Source organism: Canis lupus, chromosome 17 (assembly GCF_048164855.1).
Source record: "Canis lupus baileyi chromosome 17, mCanLup2.hap1, whole genome shotgun sequence".
In the NCBI taxonomy this organism is placed as follows: Eukaryota; Metazoa; Chordata; class Mammalia; order Carnivora; family Canidae; genus Canis; species Canis lupus.
The window spans coordinates 16,657,907-16,677,461 of NC_132854.1; the positions used below are offsets into that span (position 1 = coordinate 16,657,907).

General features: G+C 35.7%; 1 protein-coding gene and 1 long non-coding RNA gene across 3 annotated transcripts in view; one reads left to right on the forward strand and one right to left on the reverse strand.

The window, feature by feature from the left end:
• GPC6 (glypican 6) overlaps positions 1 to 19,555 on the reverse strand; it is a 1,088,426-nt gene that overhangs the window by 469,302 nt on the left and 599,569 nt on the right. The gene's annotated exons all lie outside the window — the stretch shown is intronic.
• LOC140608314 (uncharacterized) overlaps positions 14,571 to 19,555 on the forward strand; it is a 30,516-nt gene continuing 25,531 nt past the window's right edge. The window contains exon 1 of the long non-coding RNA XR_012010333.1: positions 14,571 to 14,680. This is a non-coding gene — a long non-coding RNA (uncharacterized lncRNA). The remainder of the gene's footprint in view (positions 14,681 to 19,555) is intronic.

The window sequence follows — 19,555 nt, forward strand, 5'->3', positions numbered from 1 at the left end:
AGAATTAACTCTCACCCAGCCTTCAAGAAATCAGCGCATTTCCCTCAAGTTCAACTTTTGTTTCTGACCACCCTAACTCACAGTGATCTCGGCCACTCGATCCAAGTCACTTTTGTACTGACCTCTATAATTAGTGCCCTCTTTCCTTGTTATTTAACTTTCTTGTCAAACATGTCTCATTAGCCTGCAAGTTGGCAAGATCCGTGTTAGGAACCCTAGCAAGTACTTTCCACACAGCTCTGAACACAATGAATATTTAGTGCTCTAAATTATGGGTTGAATGGAAGAAAGATTGATTAAATGGCTGACTGACTTACAGTGAAGGAATGGGTCTCACTGGTTGCCCAGAAGTCATCAAAGCACAGAAATTATGTCAGGAAGGTTAAGGGAAGCAAGCTATTTCCCAAAGGGGTGAAGAAATATGGCACAAGAGACTTCCTTTTATTCAGTATAATGAATACAATAGCAATGTTGAAGTCTCAAAGGATCTGGCACCCAGCTATTTTGGAATTGGTCGCCAAACTCCCCGAGCTTGCTACAATGAAAACTTGATCTAAATGGATAAGATGGAATCATAGACAAATTGTTATGTAGCCGGAACTTCCCCCAAACTTGCATGCTCCTCACTGCAGATAGGTTGCAGGATCCTCTCCCCACCAAAAGGAGTTGATGAAGACCATGGTTACAACACATTTTGCACCTGGGAGACACAGGTGATGACGAAGCATAAGATGGATGTTAGACATAAGAAACAAATTATACCTATATATAGCATATATATAGCATATTACATATGAACACACATGTGTGTATATTACAGAAATACACATCCCCCAAAATCTCCTGTCTCTAGAAACGTAGATGGTGTAGCCCATGCAACAGACCTCCCTCACTGTAAACACACTTGCCCTCCTCTCCCTGACTCACCTAGGCTTGTACTTCTTAAACTCTGCTCTGTGTCCGCTGTCCTGCCTAATCCCACTCTGTCCTACCTAATACTTGGCCATTTTTTTTTTTTACAACCTATTTAATTCCATTGGTTTATAGCTGAGGAAAATGTCTCCCAGATAACATTTAAACAACAGATTTCACTGTCTTAACAACAAAAACAGAGACAGTCTGGAGATTCGGAAAAAAGCACTTCTAACGCTTGGAAATTGATTTGGATATTTTGCTAGTTTTGTCAACTCTTTAGTCAAACTGGACAGTCTGCTGATCCATTTGTTTAGACATAGGACTAGCCTCCTTTCATTCTTTAGGCCAAAATAGGCTTCGCACACACTTTTATCCATCTAGCCTTCAAGGAAAGATTTCCAAGGCAAAGGTAGGACTCTTGACTCATATGCTTCCCTAACATGTGCCACTCTCCTTTTTTATAACACGATTACTTTTATGATTATTCATTTATGACTTTTTCCTATATTGTAAGCCCATAAGGTCAGGAATTGTGTTGTCTTCCTCACTGTGTGACCTTAGTGCCATTTTAATGTCAATATAGTAATCAATAAATACAATGAAGGCTGAATGAATAAAAGAGCATTCTGAACTCAAATTTAAGTCATCATTATGAAACTAGACCATATGATTCGATAAGAGTCTCTAATCTCTGAATACTCAAGAAAGACAATCTTCTTGTCTTACAATTTTTTGGATGTGTAATTGTAGTATATTAACAAAGAATACCTCTACATAATAGAGAACCCCATTCCAAACAACATTTTGCCGTTTACACTTGCTGTATCTCTCTTATTTGTTGTGAAATGTCCACTGGAGTTTTAGATTATATTGGTGTAAACAAAGCAAGGATAGAATTGGGAATGGGAAAATTTTAATTAAATCTGTGGAGGAAAAATCCTTTGAAAGAGTAATAGGGAATTTTTTGGCAAGGTAGGCTCTTAAGCATTTTTGAAGAAACCACATATTTTCCCACAAAAGCAGTCAGTCATCTGACAGTTGTGTCTCCATCCTCCTGGATGGTTTTTAAAGAGAAGAATGGGAGTCTAGTGTCATGTAGCAAACACTGTGAGCTCTGAAAGAGTCATTGCACAGGCTGCACCATTTAATAAGGTATATTCAGTCTGGAACATACAAATATATGTTTTTAACATGTAAGAGAAAAATTAATATAGGATTCTGCTGTGAATCTGAAGAGGCTACACTTATAAATCCTTTATTAATTGGGATATACTGTAGTTACATTATAAGCTTTTTTGTGCTCTTTAAATAAGGAAATATGATTTTGCTGAAAAAGAATACAGTTAAAGTCCTTAATGGTAAGGAAATCTGTAAACAAGAATGACAAGTCTCGGGGCACCTGGATAGCTCAGTCAGTTGAGCAACTGACTCTTGTTTTTAGCTCAGGTCATGATTTCAGGGGTCATGGGATGGAACCCTACATCCAGTTCCATGCTCAGTGGGAAGTCTGTCTAAGATTCTCCCCCTGGTCTTTCTCTCTCTCTCTCAAATAAATAAAGCTTTTTTTTTTTTTTTTTTTTTTTAAGAATGAGAAGTCTTAAACCCATACTTCACCTAGTCTCATTTTTTTTTTTACACTCAGTCTCATTTTGATGGCCTTAATAATTGGTTATGATCTCTAATAGACCTATATATAGGCATTCAGAAATATTATTATGTCTCTATTTTTATTTCTCTTGTAGTTTCCAAGATTTATTTCATATTCTCATTACTCTGTCAATTTTTAAAGATGACTGAGCCAATAGATAGTCACATGAAATGAAACTGGTGTGTGGAGAAGAGGCTAACGGGAAACATTATTTTGTTTCTTTCAATATCAACTCAAGGTATAAGATGGAAAAAAATATTGATTTCCCTCCTTTCCGTGCTACCCAACTTAAATGGTCCATAGGTAGCATTCCTCTGATACTGGACCATAATATTTACATATTAAACTACACATTTTCCTGCTACACATTTTTTATCCATCTCTGGGGAAACATTGCTTCAAAAGTTTCTTAGGGCTGTACTCTTCCCCTCTGCTTGTTCTAGTTCATACTAGACATTTGAATTCATAAATAAGAAGGAAATATCTGAATCAAAGGATTTAAAAATGTGGTTGCCATAAGGGCGGGGCAGGGGCTGAAATAGTGAAGGAGGATTTAGAGGCCCAAACTCACAGCTAGAAAATAAACAAGTCATGGATGGGGATGAAAAGTACCGAATAGATTTTTTTTTAAATAGTTCCCTGTGTTTTATTCAAAACTCAACTTCTGGGGGGATTAGTCCTATAAGAAAATCTTGACTTAGAGGTGGAAAAAGTCTGTGTGGATTAAACATTTTTCCTGCTATACAATATTTATCCATGTCTAGCAGGAGAAAAAAAAAAAGGTGTTTTATAATTTTGGTGGGAAGCGTTTTCTCCCCTGAAAGCATTGTTAGAGAATTTGATAAGGTTTAAAAAGTTTGAGCGCAAATGTCAAACCTGAATCCATTCATCAGATTGTACCTGTGGGTGGTTATGTTGTGATAGGGAATCTTTTATTCCAGAATAGTAAAAGCTGGTTACTTTTCCATAATATTATCTTTAAGGTGGCATGTGCAGGTGAAATTAGTTATTTGGTTTCACAGGAAAGCAAGATATGGCCTGATTTAAACAAATCTGGAAAACAGCATGGCTTCTATAAATGAACCTGCCATTAAATAGGTGTGCTGGGGGGCAGGGAATACCAAAGGAAGAAAAAATACTAAAAATTAGTACATTTTTCCATTGCTTCTCTTTTTACTTGAGTCAGTTCCCAAGCAAGACTCCCATTTAATTTAAAGAATCCTTTAGAGTGTACCCACATTGATAGCCAGAATGAAGTGGCTCCTCAAGGAAACATAATGTTTGTAATCTGCCTCTATTTCTGTAGCCTATTTACCTCATAAAGCCTGACAGATGACTGCATAGCACAGCCTCAAATTCATGCAGGGTTCATAGCAAAAACTCTGGTGTGAACATCAGTAACATACACACACACACACACACACACACACACTTACTGTGAGATGTTGGTGTGGAAGAGTATGTCTTAAAAGTGAAAGTGCTTTCTCTCAGCATTATGAAGGTTATAAACCACTCTATATGTGTTCGATAACTTTAAAATATTGCCCAAAGGATGGCCAAAAAATAGGTATTTCAGAATAAGATTATCATAAATCAAAAGCTGGGAGTTCAAGTGGGAAGCCAAGATAACACATTGTTTTATATACTCATTAAAAAATGGGGGTTCCATTTGAATTTTTACGTAATATTAATGCATTAATATAAACTGGTGATCCTTGATGGCATTTTCATTTCTCAACCTATGAAAGTGTTTGCAGTGAATGTAAGTAAAAGCTACAAATTCATGTCATGGTATTCATATGAGGGGAACGCCACCACCACCAATCTTCTCTGAATAAATGTCAATAGTCAAGCAAACTGGTGGTTATAGATAAACATAAGGTAAAGCGTGGAACAATGTTATTACAACATTGATCAGAATTATTTCACCCAACTATCCATAAAAATAGCATAAATTTATTTTTATTTTATATACAGTTTTTAGTTTTCCATAATACCTGTGTAGAAAACAGTTTGAAGAACATATGTCAGATATATGAGCTTAACTGTACAGAACTTATAAAGTGATAAGGAATTTATTTGACAAAATAAATGATTTAGTCTGTATTAGTCATCTTGGGTGGCTACATACACTGTAATCTCATGATGAGGCCACTATTAAAACAAGCATGGGACTTCTCTTCTGGAATTCTTTTGGAGCCTGATATAACTATGGATTAGAATATTCATAGAAGCAAAAGTATGTCCGTTTAGTAATAAATTTCACTTTTGCCATCAGCTAGAAGGTATATGAAGACAGTTAAACTTATTCTGATTTTTCAGGATGTGAGACTGATTTTCTGGCTATGACCGGAAACCATGTAAGCACACTGAAGCATTATGATCAAAGCAGAAATCCGGGCAAAATGACAGCTTAGTAGATTCCTCGAGGATATCCCAAGTCCAGAAATCTGGGGAAAACATATGCAGCAGACACTTAGTTGTCCAGAAGAAGCCACGAAATAGTCATTCAATTTATTATTGAAGAGTGGTATCATTAGAGTGAACAGAGGGTGTTTGTGGTGTTTGCCTTTCTGTCAAAGGCATGAAATACATGCCATCACTGGGTTTGTCTTCCTGTCTAAAGCATCCAGGATTTACGTGGGCTGCACATGGACAGTTGTCCTGGATGGAGGAAAAGGTAGAAGGACTCAGAAAATGGCAATTGAGAGATTCCTGGATGGCTCAGTGGGTGAGCATCTGCCTTTGGCTCGGGTGGTGATCCTGGGGTCCTGGGATTGAATCCTGCATCAGGCTCCCCATAGAGCCTGCTTCTCCCTCTGCCTATGTCTCTGTCTCTGTCTCTCATGAATAAATAAATAAAATCTTTAGGAAAATGGGTATTGGAAGCTGCTTCTACAGGAGGGTTGTATCTTGGGTTTTGGAAAAAAAAAAAGGTGAGGTGCTCTGCTGCTAAAATTGAAATATGATGGAAAAACTAATTTAGGGCAAGCCCTATATTTTAGAGATGGCAACAAAAGGAAAATAACCAGTCAGTGAAGAGAGGGAGTAAAAAGAAAGCCCAGATCTTTGACTTTTTGACCTATCCTTTTTCTACCAGACGCTGATTTCCACATAGCCTTTGACAACATGCATCATGAAATTCTTGTGGATGAGTAGAAGAAATGTCAGCTGACTAACAGTGATGTTAGATGGACTCACAGCTGATGGGGACAACCTGACTGCCACACAAGACAGCCTTGTCTACTGCATCAGGAATAGGGAGAGAACTCAGTTCTTGAAATGTCCCAATTGTCTTTCTATCAAATGTAAAGAATGCTCACCAAATTTGTACAGTACATGGGACGGGATGCATCTGATGAATAAACAAGAATTTCTAATGTGCTGAAGTACTTCAAAGTAATTAAATGACTGAGAAAAATATTTTTGGTGAAAAAATTTCAGAATAAAAATAAGCTAACAGTTATACTCATGTTCAACTAATCATTGCACAAATAAAATACGTAAAAGACCTGATTTTATAGGGGCTAGAAAAAGACCGTAGTTTCAGTTGTGGGCAAACTGCATGCAATAGTAGAGCCAATACGTTGATCCTAAATTTCTAATACAACCAAACGAAGCACAAATAGGTTACTTTAGATATTTCTACATCACTGATCATTTTTTTTTTTTTGAAAAAGCAAAACAAATTATTTTTTTTTTGACAGACTGGCAAACATCAAAGGAACTGTAATCAACAGCATTGGCAAATGTTGGTTATTTCTTATGCACTGCCGATAGCAGCATGACAATACGCATTAAACACTTTAGAAGAGTATATACTTTTGACATTTTACATTTATAAATTTACATTTAAGACTTTGTCCTAAACAAATGATTATAAATACATTCAAATATGTTTGTGCAATGATGATTATCCAGAGTGCTGTTTAAGACAATAGCAAATAGAAAACAGCCTTACTAACCAGTTCATAGGGAAAAGGGTGAGTAGCTTATGAATGCATATCTCTTTAGTGAAATACTATATAGATTTTCAGAGCCACTATTCAAATTAAATTTTGATTTATGAAAATGCACAGAGGTTAATGATACGTTGTTGAGTGAAGAAAGGTTACAGAAGAATGAGTTATATGAAATCTTTTCTGTCTCTTGATATCTATACGAATATTGTATTATCATACAGCATGTGCATTTTAAATATAAAACGTTGTTATGTCAAAAATGCTGATTGTGTCTAGTTTCTTTTATTTTTTATGGCAAATTCATTATTTGTGCAACTGAAGGGCAAAATGAATTTTTAAACAAAGAGATAAGTGTTAAGAGAATTAGAAAAATCACCTATGAACCATGTTTAATTTCAGGTCCATAATAACAAAATATTTAGTCCTTCCCTGATTATTAAAACCATATATATTCATGAAATAATATTTAGAAAATGCACAAAAGGTTAGTTAGGTATATATATATCTCTGATTTTCAAAGTGCTATCATTCTGACTACCCATCAGGCAGGCAACTGCCACTCTTTTTTGGAATGTTTGTGTTGGGGCCTCTCACACGCATGTTCACTTCAGGCTAAATATTAGTGGGATTTATAGATGTGCTTTTTCAAAATATGGGGCTAGTTTAGCATGTACATAGATGATGGATGGAGAAGGTGTACACGTTTTTAAGAAACAACTAATTTTAAGTAAATTGTGTAGAGATGAAATTTCTGGAGTCCTCCACCTGTTCTAATTCATTGCCTTGAACAGCTGGTGACCAGAGCTGTATTTCTGCATGGGGGAGACTTGGTTTAGCAAATCTTTCTCTCAGGGATAAAGGGCTATGAAGGAGAATCAGTGAATTGCATGGTTGAGGTACAGCTGCAAATTTAAAGGTAACTTCTCCTGAGATTCTGATATTAGTAGATATAAAGGATAAAAAGCAAAAAATCTCATGTAAACTCAAAAAAAAAAAAAGGGAAAAATAACTTGTTAGCAGTTGACTTACAGGATAAAACACTCTCCATGACATCAGCATGTTTGCTTTTTTTTTTTATTACTATTTTAAGTACTTTTTAAATAATAAAATACACTGGCAGGGTGCACCATGAACATCAAAGTTTAGGCAGATCAATTGAAAGTGTAGTATGATCATTAATAGCCACTTGAGAATGTGTGTTTTTGATTATTAATTTTACTTTTAGGTTTTAATTTTTAGAATTTTTCATTCTTTTTCCTATCCCTTTGTATTTCTACTATGTCCGTATGTTTGTTAGTCTTTTTCACTGTTTTGCATTTTTTTTTTTTTTTTTTTTTTTTTTTTTTTTTAAATTTTTTTTTATTTATTTATGATAGTCACAGAGAGAGAGAGAGAGGCAGAGACATAGGCAGAGGGAGAAGCAGGCTCCATGCACCGGGAGCCTGACGTGGGACTCGATCCCGGGTCTCCAGGATCGCGCCCTGGGCCAAAGGCAGGCGCTAAACCGCTGCGCCACCCAGGGATCCCTGTTTTGCATTTTTTAACATGTGTCACTCACATGAAAGAATCTAGTGAGGTAAATTTACCTAACAAGGAACACATGCCTCACTAACACTTTTAGATTTCTACATTATTTTGAAATTTTTCCAATTAAATGAATAAACTATTGTAACACAAAAACAAAAACACAACATTTAGTGATCAAGTAACCGAGTCTCTCTTATTAGTGCTAGAGAAAGAAAATTCCAGAAAGTATGGGGATTATGTAGCAGAGGAAAAGAATAAGGAAATTTTGTCTCCACAAAAATATGACTTTTTATAAGCAAATTTAAGTAAAATTAATAGCTGGAAGCTACAAACCCACTTGTAATGTGCTACCTATGAAAGTACTCTGGTATGAATTACTGATGGGCATCACGCATAGAGACCATATACACAGATAAGCTTATAGAACAAAAGTTAAAAAAAAAATTTGGCCCACATTCTACATTTTCACCTTAGAATCATCCCACTTAGTAGTCTTTTAGGCAAAAACAAAAGTGTTTTTTTTTAAGCTCTCTTAACTAATATAATAATCTATACGTATCTGTCTTTGAATCAAAACTGGACCTGCAAACTCAGTCACGGATCCATCAACAGATACTTTTGATCCTGCACAGTAAATAATTCACTAAAGGTATACAAAGCCATGAGCCAGTTCCTTATCCGAATAGTCTGTAATAGAGTAGATAAGACACAAATAACTGTAATGTAACCTACAGAGTAAGTACCATACAAGAGATATGAATAAAGCATCCTGGGAGTTTGGAAAAGGAAGAGATTAGTTCCAGTGGAATACAATAATCTACTGTTGGCATGGAAACCATCAGGAACTGCAACAAATATTTGGGACATGGCCTGTGGAGTCATAGATGCCTGGTTCTGTGAGACAGACAGCCAACATATGTGAAAGCACTTCGGTCACTGAAGTGATAACTGCTTTTCCTGTAATCATCTCAATTTCCACATGCTTTAGTGTCTCTGCCAAAGCCATCAAAATTTTTTTTTCTGTGTAAGATTCTTTTTTAATTTCATGTTTCTACAGGATGGTATGGCCATATCTACAGACTTTGCTGAATTACTGGCTTTATCAGAACAGCAGAATGAGTGGCTTATTGATAGAAGTAAACCATTGTAGATCACTCTTAGATATTGGCAAGAGGCACAGATTACTCTTTAGAGAGTGACTCCATGCGGCCATCACAGACACCTCAAAGACACAGAAAAGGAGACTGCAAGTGGCAAATATGTCCCTGTAGGTCTGGGAAATGAGGAGACCTCTCACTTTTCATTGCTTCTGCAGGTTTAAGATGAGAACAAGTGCTCAACAGAAAATGAAGGTTTTCTTCACTCCTACAAAGTTGTCTTGATTTTAAAGTACCACAAATACCCAAGACAGAGAAAACTTAGAGATATCCAGCACATGTTGTAAACGGGGCAGGGGGGAGCCTATATTAAAATTCTGTTAAAAAGCATTATTTGTTCCCTTGATTATAATCATAGCCCCATAAAAATCTCATTTCCTTTCCAAACCTGGTGAGTAATATGGTTATTAGATTTACATTAACTGAGCACTATCAATGTGTTTCTAACCACAAAAATTGCTTCGATTATCCTCTGCCAAGTGGAAGGATGGAAAATAATTCCTTAGAAAAAAAGCCAGGGGCTATATTTTTAAATTGTTTAGAAAACAACAACAACAACAACAATACACCCCTCAAGTCCTCCTTATTATAGACAGGAGCAATTGACAAGCTGTATTAAAGTGAGAAAGCTGTGTTATGAATCAAGAAGCAGCGAATAATGTATATACAAATGTTTCATGAGCCATCCAAATCGATGCTAACCCACTCCCCTTATTAGGATCTTGAGATAGCCAACCGCTTTTTTAAAATTAAGAAGTGACAAGCAGTGCACAAGAAAATGAATATCATAATTTATTTGATGTCATTTTAATGGATTCAATTTACTTTTTCCTTTTTTGCCAGTGTTGAGTTCAATTGTAGATGATAAGTCTTGGCTATTATTGTAAATATATCTTTTGTGCTCAAAATTACTTACAAAATGCTAATCAGGCTTATTTCCTGCTCTGTTCTATTAGCTTAGCCCTTGAAAGCATAGTTCCCAAGATTTAGAGACAGTTTTTGAATAGTCAAGACCTCCCTATGGCACTGGGAAATTAAATTTGGTTTCTTTCCTGCTATTGCAGAATGCTTATTCCATCAGGAGTAATTTACTCTAATTAGGGGCTATGTGTTCTGAAAATATAAGTATTTCTCTCATGAAAAATTTAATGTTGTGTAGTTTTTATGTTCCTGTCAACTTCAAGAAGAAACTTGTGACCAAAAGCATCTGATAGAAGAATATCTTGTACCTCAGAGGAGGCCCAGGGGAGACTTCTGGGTGTTCAGATGGCAGGGTACTCTAATTAGTTATCAGCCTACACATTCTAGCCACATGACCAGATAATTGCACAGTGTTTTCCAAGTCTAATCTGTCTTCTGTACATTGTAGGAATTGACATTGTTTTTAACCTCCCTGTCACAAAGTAACCTTCTCCAAGAGGAAGTCTCTTGAAGCCTAAAAGACACACCACTAGGCATAGTATCTGAAAAAACTGCTGAAGCCTTCATAGCTAACGGTATATTCAGAGGTCTTAGAAAATAACCTGCTAAATTTGAAAATACAGATGACTGCTATATCTGAGATGTTTATTTTTTTGTACTTCTATGATATCCTTGAGATGCATAAAACAGGCTGTTAATATCTTTTACTTTGTAAATGATGAGAAGTTGACCAGGCAAAGTGCCCTCAGCTTGGAAACAACTGATCAAAAATCATGTACCATCTCTGTTGACCTCTCTAGTCTGTGCCATTGTAGTAAGTACTAAAATAACCAAAACCAAAGAAACATAAAACCGAAAAGGACTTTGTACAATTGACTCACAAGATATATTTTAAGGTATCTTTGCTTTTGTTTTGGTGTCAATTGCTTTAAACAGGTCACACGAATTGGGATGCACTGTTGACCATGAGCCTCAACTCACCATCAGGATGTCCTGGTGCTCATCTTAGTAGTACGATAGTTCATCCCCATTTCACAGAAGAGAACACTGACGCTTACAGGGTTACGTGCCCAAAGCCATATAACAGCTGAATGCCAGGTCAGGGACAATAGGTCTGTCAGACTTTCTACCATTATGAGAGTTGCCAGTGAGCATTGGATTCTGATTCAGTTCTGTTCACTAAAGGGCCAATTGCATTATTAATTTTAGACAGAAAATTCTGCTCCCTTTAAAATCAATTGGGATTTTTCTCAGTTCTACATTGTAAGGAACCTAAACTGATTATTAAGCCTAAAATTATGTCTGGCTTGGGGGCCCCATCTTTCATAAATTCAATGAGACTGTATCCGTTTTGCAACTACAGGTTCAGAAATCATATCATGGGTTCACCAATCCAATTTCCCACAGAGGCTCTTTAAAAAACAAAACAAAACAAAACAAAACAAAACAAAACAATTACTGAAGTGTTGCTATGATTTCTCCTAAATTACGTTTACTCCTAAGGTCAATATAGCTTTCTTCACTGTTAGGAAGTATCAGTGTCAGTGAAATTTTCAAATGCAGATCCTATATAGCACATTAAGATAGAATTATCTCTGGGACGCCTGGGTGGCTCAGCAGTTGAGCGTCTGCCTTTGGCTCAGGGAGTGATTCCGGAGTGCCAGGATCAAGTCCCACATCGGGCTTCCTGCATGGAGCCTGCTTCTTCCTCTGCCTATGTCTCTGCCTCTCCTTCTCAGTCTCTGTCTCAAATAAACAAATAAATAAAATCTCCCTTTTTTTGTAAAGATAGAATCATCTCAAATTCAGTCATGAAAAATTCCAGTGGGTGCAATCTCTATGTTCATCAACTTTCCTTCTCCAACTCTCTAGTTTCCTATTAATTTATTCATAAGAATTTGATTCAGAAGTGTTAATATTTTTTGAGATACATACATAAACGCAAACCTACTGTTTATTTTTTTAAAGATCTTATTTATTTATTCATGAGAGGCACACAGAGAGAGAGAGGCAGAGACACAGGCAGAGGGAGAAGCAGGCTCCATGCAGGGAGCCTGACGCAGGACTCGATGCTGGGTCTCCAGGATCACACCCCAGGCTGAAGGCCGTGCTAAACTGCTGAGCCACTGGGGCTGGCCATAAACCTACTAACTGTTATGTTGATCACTCTTAACTGTATTTATTCAAGTTCAATTACATTTATTATATTTATCATTTGCTTTGGTGTTTTCACCTTAAAAAATTATTACCTTAAAAAATAAAAACACAATTATATTTAGTGATTTAAATGAGTGTATTTGACGGCAAATAATCTTCAGGTTATGCATGGCATCACTTGTGTTGACTGTGTTTAAAAATATGATTGCATAATTTTAGAACATGTTATTTGTGGCATCTGATTTCTAAATAGATAACCAGTGTTTAAGGATACATATATTTACTTACATTTGGACTCTTCCTCTTTGGAAACATGCATTCTTGTTTTTCTTGAATTGAAGTGAGAGGGGAACTATGTAACATGCCAATATGCACACAATTACATAGGTAATTAATTTAAATGTGATTCAGTGGTTCAAATTTTTTTAATACAGTTAAAGCTGGTTAAAACATGTGTTACAATGGAATATTACTCAGCCATTAGAAACAACAAATACCCACCATTTGCTTCAACGTGGATGGAACTGGAGGGTATTATGCTGAGTGAAGTAAGTCAGTCGGAGAAGGACAAACATTATATGTTGTCATTCATTTGGGGAATATAAATAATAGTGAAAGGGAATATAAGGGAAGGGAGAAGAAATGTGTGGGAAATATCAGAAAGGGAGACAGAACATAAAGTCTCCTAACTCTGGGAAATGAACTAGGGGTGGTGGAAGGGGAGGAGGGCGGGGGGTGGGGGTGAATGGGTGACGGGCACTGAGGGGGGCACTTGACGGGATGAGCACTGGGTGTTATTCTGTATGTTGGTAAATTGAACACCAATAAAAAATAAATTTATTATAAAAAACATGTATTCCACATATAATAAAATCAAATATAATTTAAAATTAATCATATTATTTCTGTCTTCTAGGGTTGCCTATTGGTCTGACTAGAATTGAAGTTTAAGGAGCAAATTTCCAACATCTGATCAAATTTTATTGGTGAAATAGTACTGGGATAAAAATAGGGAAAGGAACAAAACAAAAATCAATGCTGAGAGAAGCTCAAAATGGCAATACATGAATATCAAACTAATCTACAAAAGTCATCCCATGCCTGTCAATCAATGTTAAAGCTGGAAATTGCATAGAACCATGCAATGAAGGAGACTTCAATTTCAATTTTAATAGGTTGTCTACTTCACCCCAGTTCCATGAGCCATCACTCAGAACAAGAGAGAAACATTCAGAGTTTATATGATGCATCACTATAGCCAAAACATTTCAAGGTCAGAAGAAAAGTTTTCCACCTTCAGCCTCCTACTTCCCAAAAGGCTTTCATGTTGCAAAAGTTAACAGGGTGTGAAACAGCCAGGATTCCCCCTGGAAAAAGCTACTTGGCACGTTCTCCCTAGCAATAACCATATTTAGGCAATCTCATGCAAACCATTTTGGCTTTTGCATGCTCTTTCAAATTCCTTGGTATTCAAGCTTGGGTTTTTTCCTTTTCCACAACAGGATTATGGCCATTCCAGTAGATCTTCCAATTATTCTATCCACACACTCTAAAGTCCAAAACAGGAGCATATTCTAAAAGCCAGGGCAACTGTTAGAGTAAAATGTGTTAATGCTAACCGTTGGCAACACTTTTGCCTATTTAAAACACCCAAATTTTGGCTAGTCATTTTTTTTAAGATTTATTTATTTACTCATGAGAGGAGAGAGAGGCAGAGACACAGGCAGAGAGAGAGAAGCAGGCTCCATGCAGTGAGCCCGATGTGGGACTCGATCCCCAGACCCAGGATCATGCCCTGAGTCAAAGGCAGACTCAATCGCTGAGCCATCCAGGCATCCCAGGCTAGTTATGTTTTTCATTTCATTTAAATTCAATATTTTATTCATTCTGTGACAATGCACTGATAGCTATTTCAATAATATTCCAATTAAAGTAACTGTGCAGAAGGTTTCTACATGTTCTCATAAAAAAAAAAAAGCAATGGTTTATCTGTATTTTCCTGTGACTAAACTCTAAGTGGATGATGAATGTATACACCAGCTGCATCACTGGCAAAAATCAGCATCCCTTGACACACACAGGTGGGTTACATTTTTTTTTTCTTAATTTTACTGTCACCTTTTTCTCAACTAGTTCAATTAAGTACTTTATTATGTCCTTATAATAATATTACGGTGACTTACATTTGCTATTATCTTACTTTTTTGAAAATTCCTTTGGTATGACAATCCCAATTGTCATACACAATTCCAATGCCAACATAAAAAAATTCCAATTCTACAATTCCACTGCCAACATAAAAAAAGTGGTATTAGAGATATCAACTTAGAGTACATCATACATGAATTAATGACTTGATAAATTTTACCAATGAGGAAGCTTATATGTCTAAGGTATGGCTTAGTTGGGTAGGTATGCCTACATGAAAAATACTCCTAATAACAAAATCATTTTTCTTACTACGTAGAACTCACCAGTAATGAAAAATAGAGAATATACAACACAGACACAGTTTGGGTCTACATTCTTGTTCAAAGTCATATTATTAACAAAATTATTTTTTTCTTAGCCATCCTTCTTAATCATTTTAACCTTCCTAACCATTTTTTCCTCTCCTAATATTGCCCCAACTATGGTTTTGCCAAATATTTTTGAATGTTACATGCTTGTGGCTTATGTCTCTTGTTTTGTAAATGAAAATATGGGTATGAATGATTAAATACATAAATTTATTATCGACCATTAATTCATTCAACAGATATTTATTAATAAGCACTGTAACAAATAAGAATCAAGATTTTCACGATTATTTATAGACATATAAAATATATATAAACAGTTGTAAAGCATGGACTGAACTTGAATTGAATTGTTAAATACAAAATCTGTAACAAAAGGCACTAAAGTTCTTTGTCAGCCTGAAACATTTGTCCATGCTTATATCACATCACTTGGCATGTCACTCGGTCATGTGTCTCTTGGCACATAGTAGATGCTCAATAAATGTCTGTCTTGTAAGAAGAGGTGCAGCTAAATTACTCTGGTAACTAAGAGCCTTATCCCAGTTGGGATCATCAGAAAAAAGCTTTTGAAATGGAATTATCTCAACTGGACCTTGACACATAGAAATAGCTCTACAGTGAGCTGTTTCCTTCTTTTTTCCTCCACAGAATTTAATTTTTAATCTCTATTGTGGCAACTGCCTTATGTATATTAACCTATTTCTTTATAGGTCCAACTCCTATTCTTGAATATGTTAAATGTATTTTTCTCGATTGTTGCTCACATCTCATTAAATATTTGTATGCTTTGTAACAATATATGTATTTTATCAGAGTATAGATGATAATCATTCCAGTTATGTGTTAGGTAAATAATCTTGGATCTTTATAAGCTTTTGTTTTTCAAACAAAAGCATCATAGTGCTGATTTTTAATTTCACTAAAGATTTCACATGGAAGTAAGCACATTCCTTAAGGACTATTGAGACCTTTTTTTGGTCCCAGAAAGAAATCTATAATCTTAAACTATAATCATGACATTTAAAAATAATCACCATAGTAACATGCTTTCAAAATTTTCACCCTGCAGGAAGTTACTGCAATTTCATTTACTAATATAGTTGAATTTTGAAAGATGTTTACTTAAAATTTCCATACACATACACCTCTACATTACTGCAACCTCAGTGTTCAGTGTTAATTCCAGTCAAGCAGATGGGGTTATCTAAGCTACCTATTAATGAAGACTGCATTATGCATGTTTGACTTAAAACATAGATGGTAAACTTTATACAGGAGCTTGTGATACTGTTGTGTTTGGGGGAAATTTCTGGAACGTCTTGCTACCCACTATGCCTTATCTTATATCATATACTCTATGATATCAATTGGCCCACTTGTTTGGGAGCCTCAAAGATTTTAGAGGTAGGAAAGGGAAGTGGGTTAATGAGTACATAGTTTGTACCAGGCTGAATGCTACATGCTGGGAATTGAGAGATTAGAAAGTCCTTGAAGAACCTATGTGGCCTAATGAGGATAACAGATAGATAAACAGACAATTACATTACAGCCCATTAACCATGCTGGCAGAGTGTAAATTGATAGAGTCATTCTGCAGGGCAATTTGGCAACATAAAAGCTGTAAAAACTTGCATACCCTTTGATCCAGCCAGTCTCCTTCTAGACATCCATTTATCTCCAGGTACTTGGTTTCTTTGCCATACTTTCCCCATAACTGTACTATAATCATGCATTACTTTGCTATAATACCATAAATTGTCTAGTTTGGAAACTGAGAAATGCAGGTTGGACAGAAGAGGAGGAAGATAATAAATGAGGTTGTTGTAAAATTGGGAATCTTAGGGAATTCTCCTGGGATTTGGATTTTCTTTAAGGAAGTAGGAGGGAAAAGAAAACATGGGGAATTAAAAGCATTGGAAAGAAAATCTCCTAGTAAGAGATGAGCTGTAGATAGAAGGGATATTTCACAGGAGTTTGTACACTTGGAGGTATATGATCAGAAATAAAAGCTCTAAAATGAGGTGCTGTTTCTAGTGAGCCTGTCCAAGTCTGCCTCATGTATGAGGTTTATGACATTCACTCTAGGTGGCCAGAAAGAACTGGTCTGCATGCCCATTTAGCCCAACATTGAGTTGAGTTTGACAGAACAGAACTTTTCAGGCCACCATCTTTAAATCTACCTTAGAATTTGAGCCCTAAGTTATTTTGCACCATTTAAATTTTGGCCATTACTTTCCAATGTAATCTAGATGCTTTGTTACTGACATATCTATACTGCATATATGAGACAAAGACATTTTTATTTAGCCATAAAATATTTTGTCCATTATAAACAACCATCATTCCAAATAAATAATTACATCCTGACAATAGCTTAATAACCCAGAGAAACAAAAGTCCATTGAGAAATGGGGACTATCAGAGCAGATCTTACTCACCAGCACATCATGTACCGCCTTCACTCACATTCCATTTGGACCTTCAAATTAGGGAAAATGAACGTGTATCATCACTAGGGTTAAATGCAAGTTTGTTCCAGGATTCCCAAGGTTGTGGCTGATAAGCAAAGGGCAGCAAAATAGCCTTGAATGATGGTGGGCTTGCTACACTCAGAATTAACAAGTCAATAATTTGTGGCTAGATAGCTTTGGGGTTTGATACTGTTGATCTCCTTCCTCTTCCTTCTTAAAATTCCTTCCTTCTCATGTTTGAAAGGTTCATGTATTTCTCATCTTTCTGGCTTCATTTTGATTCTTCATCTGGTTCTGACTTTTAGGAATCTTGTTTCTTGTCTGCTCTGGACCAGCTTTCCTATGTCTTCTTTCCCTTCTTTGACCACTATTCTTATTATCCTAAGTCTCCCTATTTTAAGTGTATTTTTCCCTAAGACTCCATCCCTGCCCCTCTTCTTTTCTCTCTTCTCATTCTCTCTGCAAACTCATTCAATCCAAAGCTCTCAAAATCACTTTTTTTAGACGAATATCAAATCATTCATTTTCAGCATCCACATTCTTCCAAAGATAAACTCCCGCATTCCCATCTGCCTTGTGCATAACTTGAAAACTTACTGCTTCTCAGATATTTACAATGTTCCTTCTGACTCCAGCTCCACCTTCTGACTCTTCTATTTATTAATGCTACCACAGTTCCTCAAGTCATCCTAGTTCATTTATGAGCATTTCCACCCTGTGCTATTCTGTCTCCACCAAAGCAATCAACTACCAGAATTCTATCATAGGAAAAAAAAAAAAAAAGGAAAGCAAAGGAAGAAAAGGAAAAAGAAAGTCTCTCCTTTCACTATTATAAACCCTAAATTTACAGCTATTCTAAGAAATAAATGGAAAACTCCAAGTAATTGGCTAAAATAGATCTTTATCTTTATGCTTATTGCTACTGACCATTAAAGACAAACTTAATTAAGGAAGCATATAGTGGAATAGAAGTAAAAAATTATAATCCTTAATACAGATTTCAGGGATTTATGAGTCTATCATATACTAATTTGTGAAGTTAAAAAATAATATTATCTCTGATGTAAACCTCACAGCTCCTTTGAAATAGGAATTTGAAAGTCAAATACACTTAAAAATCAAGTAAGATTATCTTTCATTGTGTGTATGTTATTCAATTTTCTTATAAAAATTTATTGCAAAATGTCTAAAAATACTTTTGTGGTGGATTTGTAAAAGATACTCCTCAAATACCTGTGGGTCATGACTTATATTCTAGCATAGGGGTCTCTTTCTTGGCACTTCAGCTTATGAAAGTTCTCTTAGTACAGAGTTCACCAGATCTTATCGTAATGGTTAGTCATAAAATAGGCACTCTCTATATTTACTGGTATAATACGTTATTTTTATATTTGTCATTAAATGTATATCAATCAATAATTTTAACTTAAAATTAAATGCCAATAATATATTCAATTCACAGATGTTTTACTCAGTTTATATATTTTCAATGCCTATGGAAGCTAATTGATGTAATGCAACATTAGCTATAGTTCTTTCAGGAAGATATAAACATTCCTGACATTTTGTTATGCCGAGGATGAGGATGGGACAATGTTACCCTCACCCTGAATATAAGGTGTATGGCAACATCCAAATCTAACAATAGCTTAGACTCCACTGGAAGTATCTTTAGAGTTCAGATATGTGTGATTTGAATTCTGAAGGTTTATGCATCTGGGCAATACAACCAGAGAAGATGATCATATAAAAAGATGTCCAATATTAAATAATGGTCCTTTATTTGGCATTGGCATGAGAGCAAAGAGTTTGCTGATTTTGACTGAAACAATGTCTAAACAAAAAAGAAAAGAAAGGAAAAGGAAAAAGAAGAGAGAAGAGAAGAAAGAAGAGAAGAGAATAAAGTCATATTCTTCTTAGATGATTCTAAAAGGGAGCAAAGGGTTGCTTTTAAGGCAGGAATGGGAAATGCGTTGATTGAACTAAAATAATTATTTGGCAATGAACTTGGAGCAACTGTCAGATTCCAAAAGCAATGGAAGGATATTATAAAGAAATCTTTAGATAGGAAAGAAGTTAAGAGAATTAAGTATTAATCTGTCCCGAACCTCTCATTTTTAGGCAACAAAGAACATTTATTGAGTATCCTCTAAGAGCTAGACTGTGTGTCCTTCACCCAAAGAAATGTCACGGCACAATGACACTTGTTACAAGAGAGCTAACTTCAAATGCTACTTTCTTTAGCTTTATTATTTAATATAAGCCAGTTAGAATT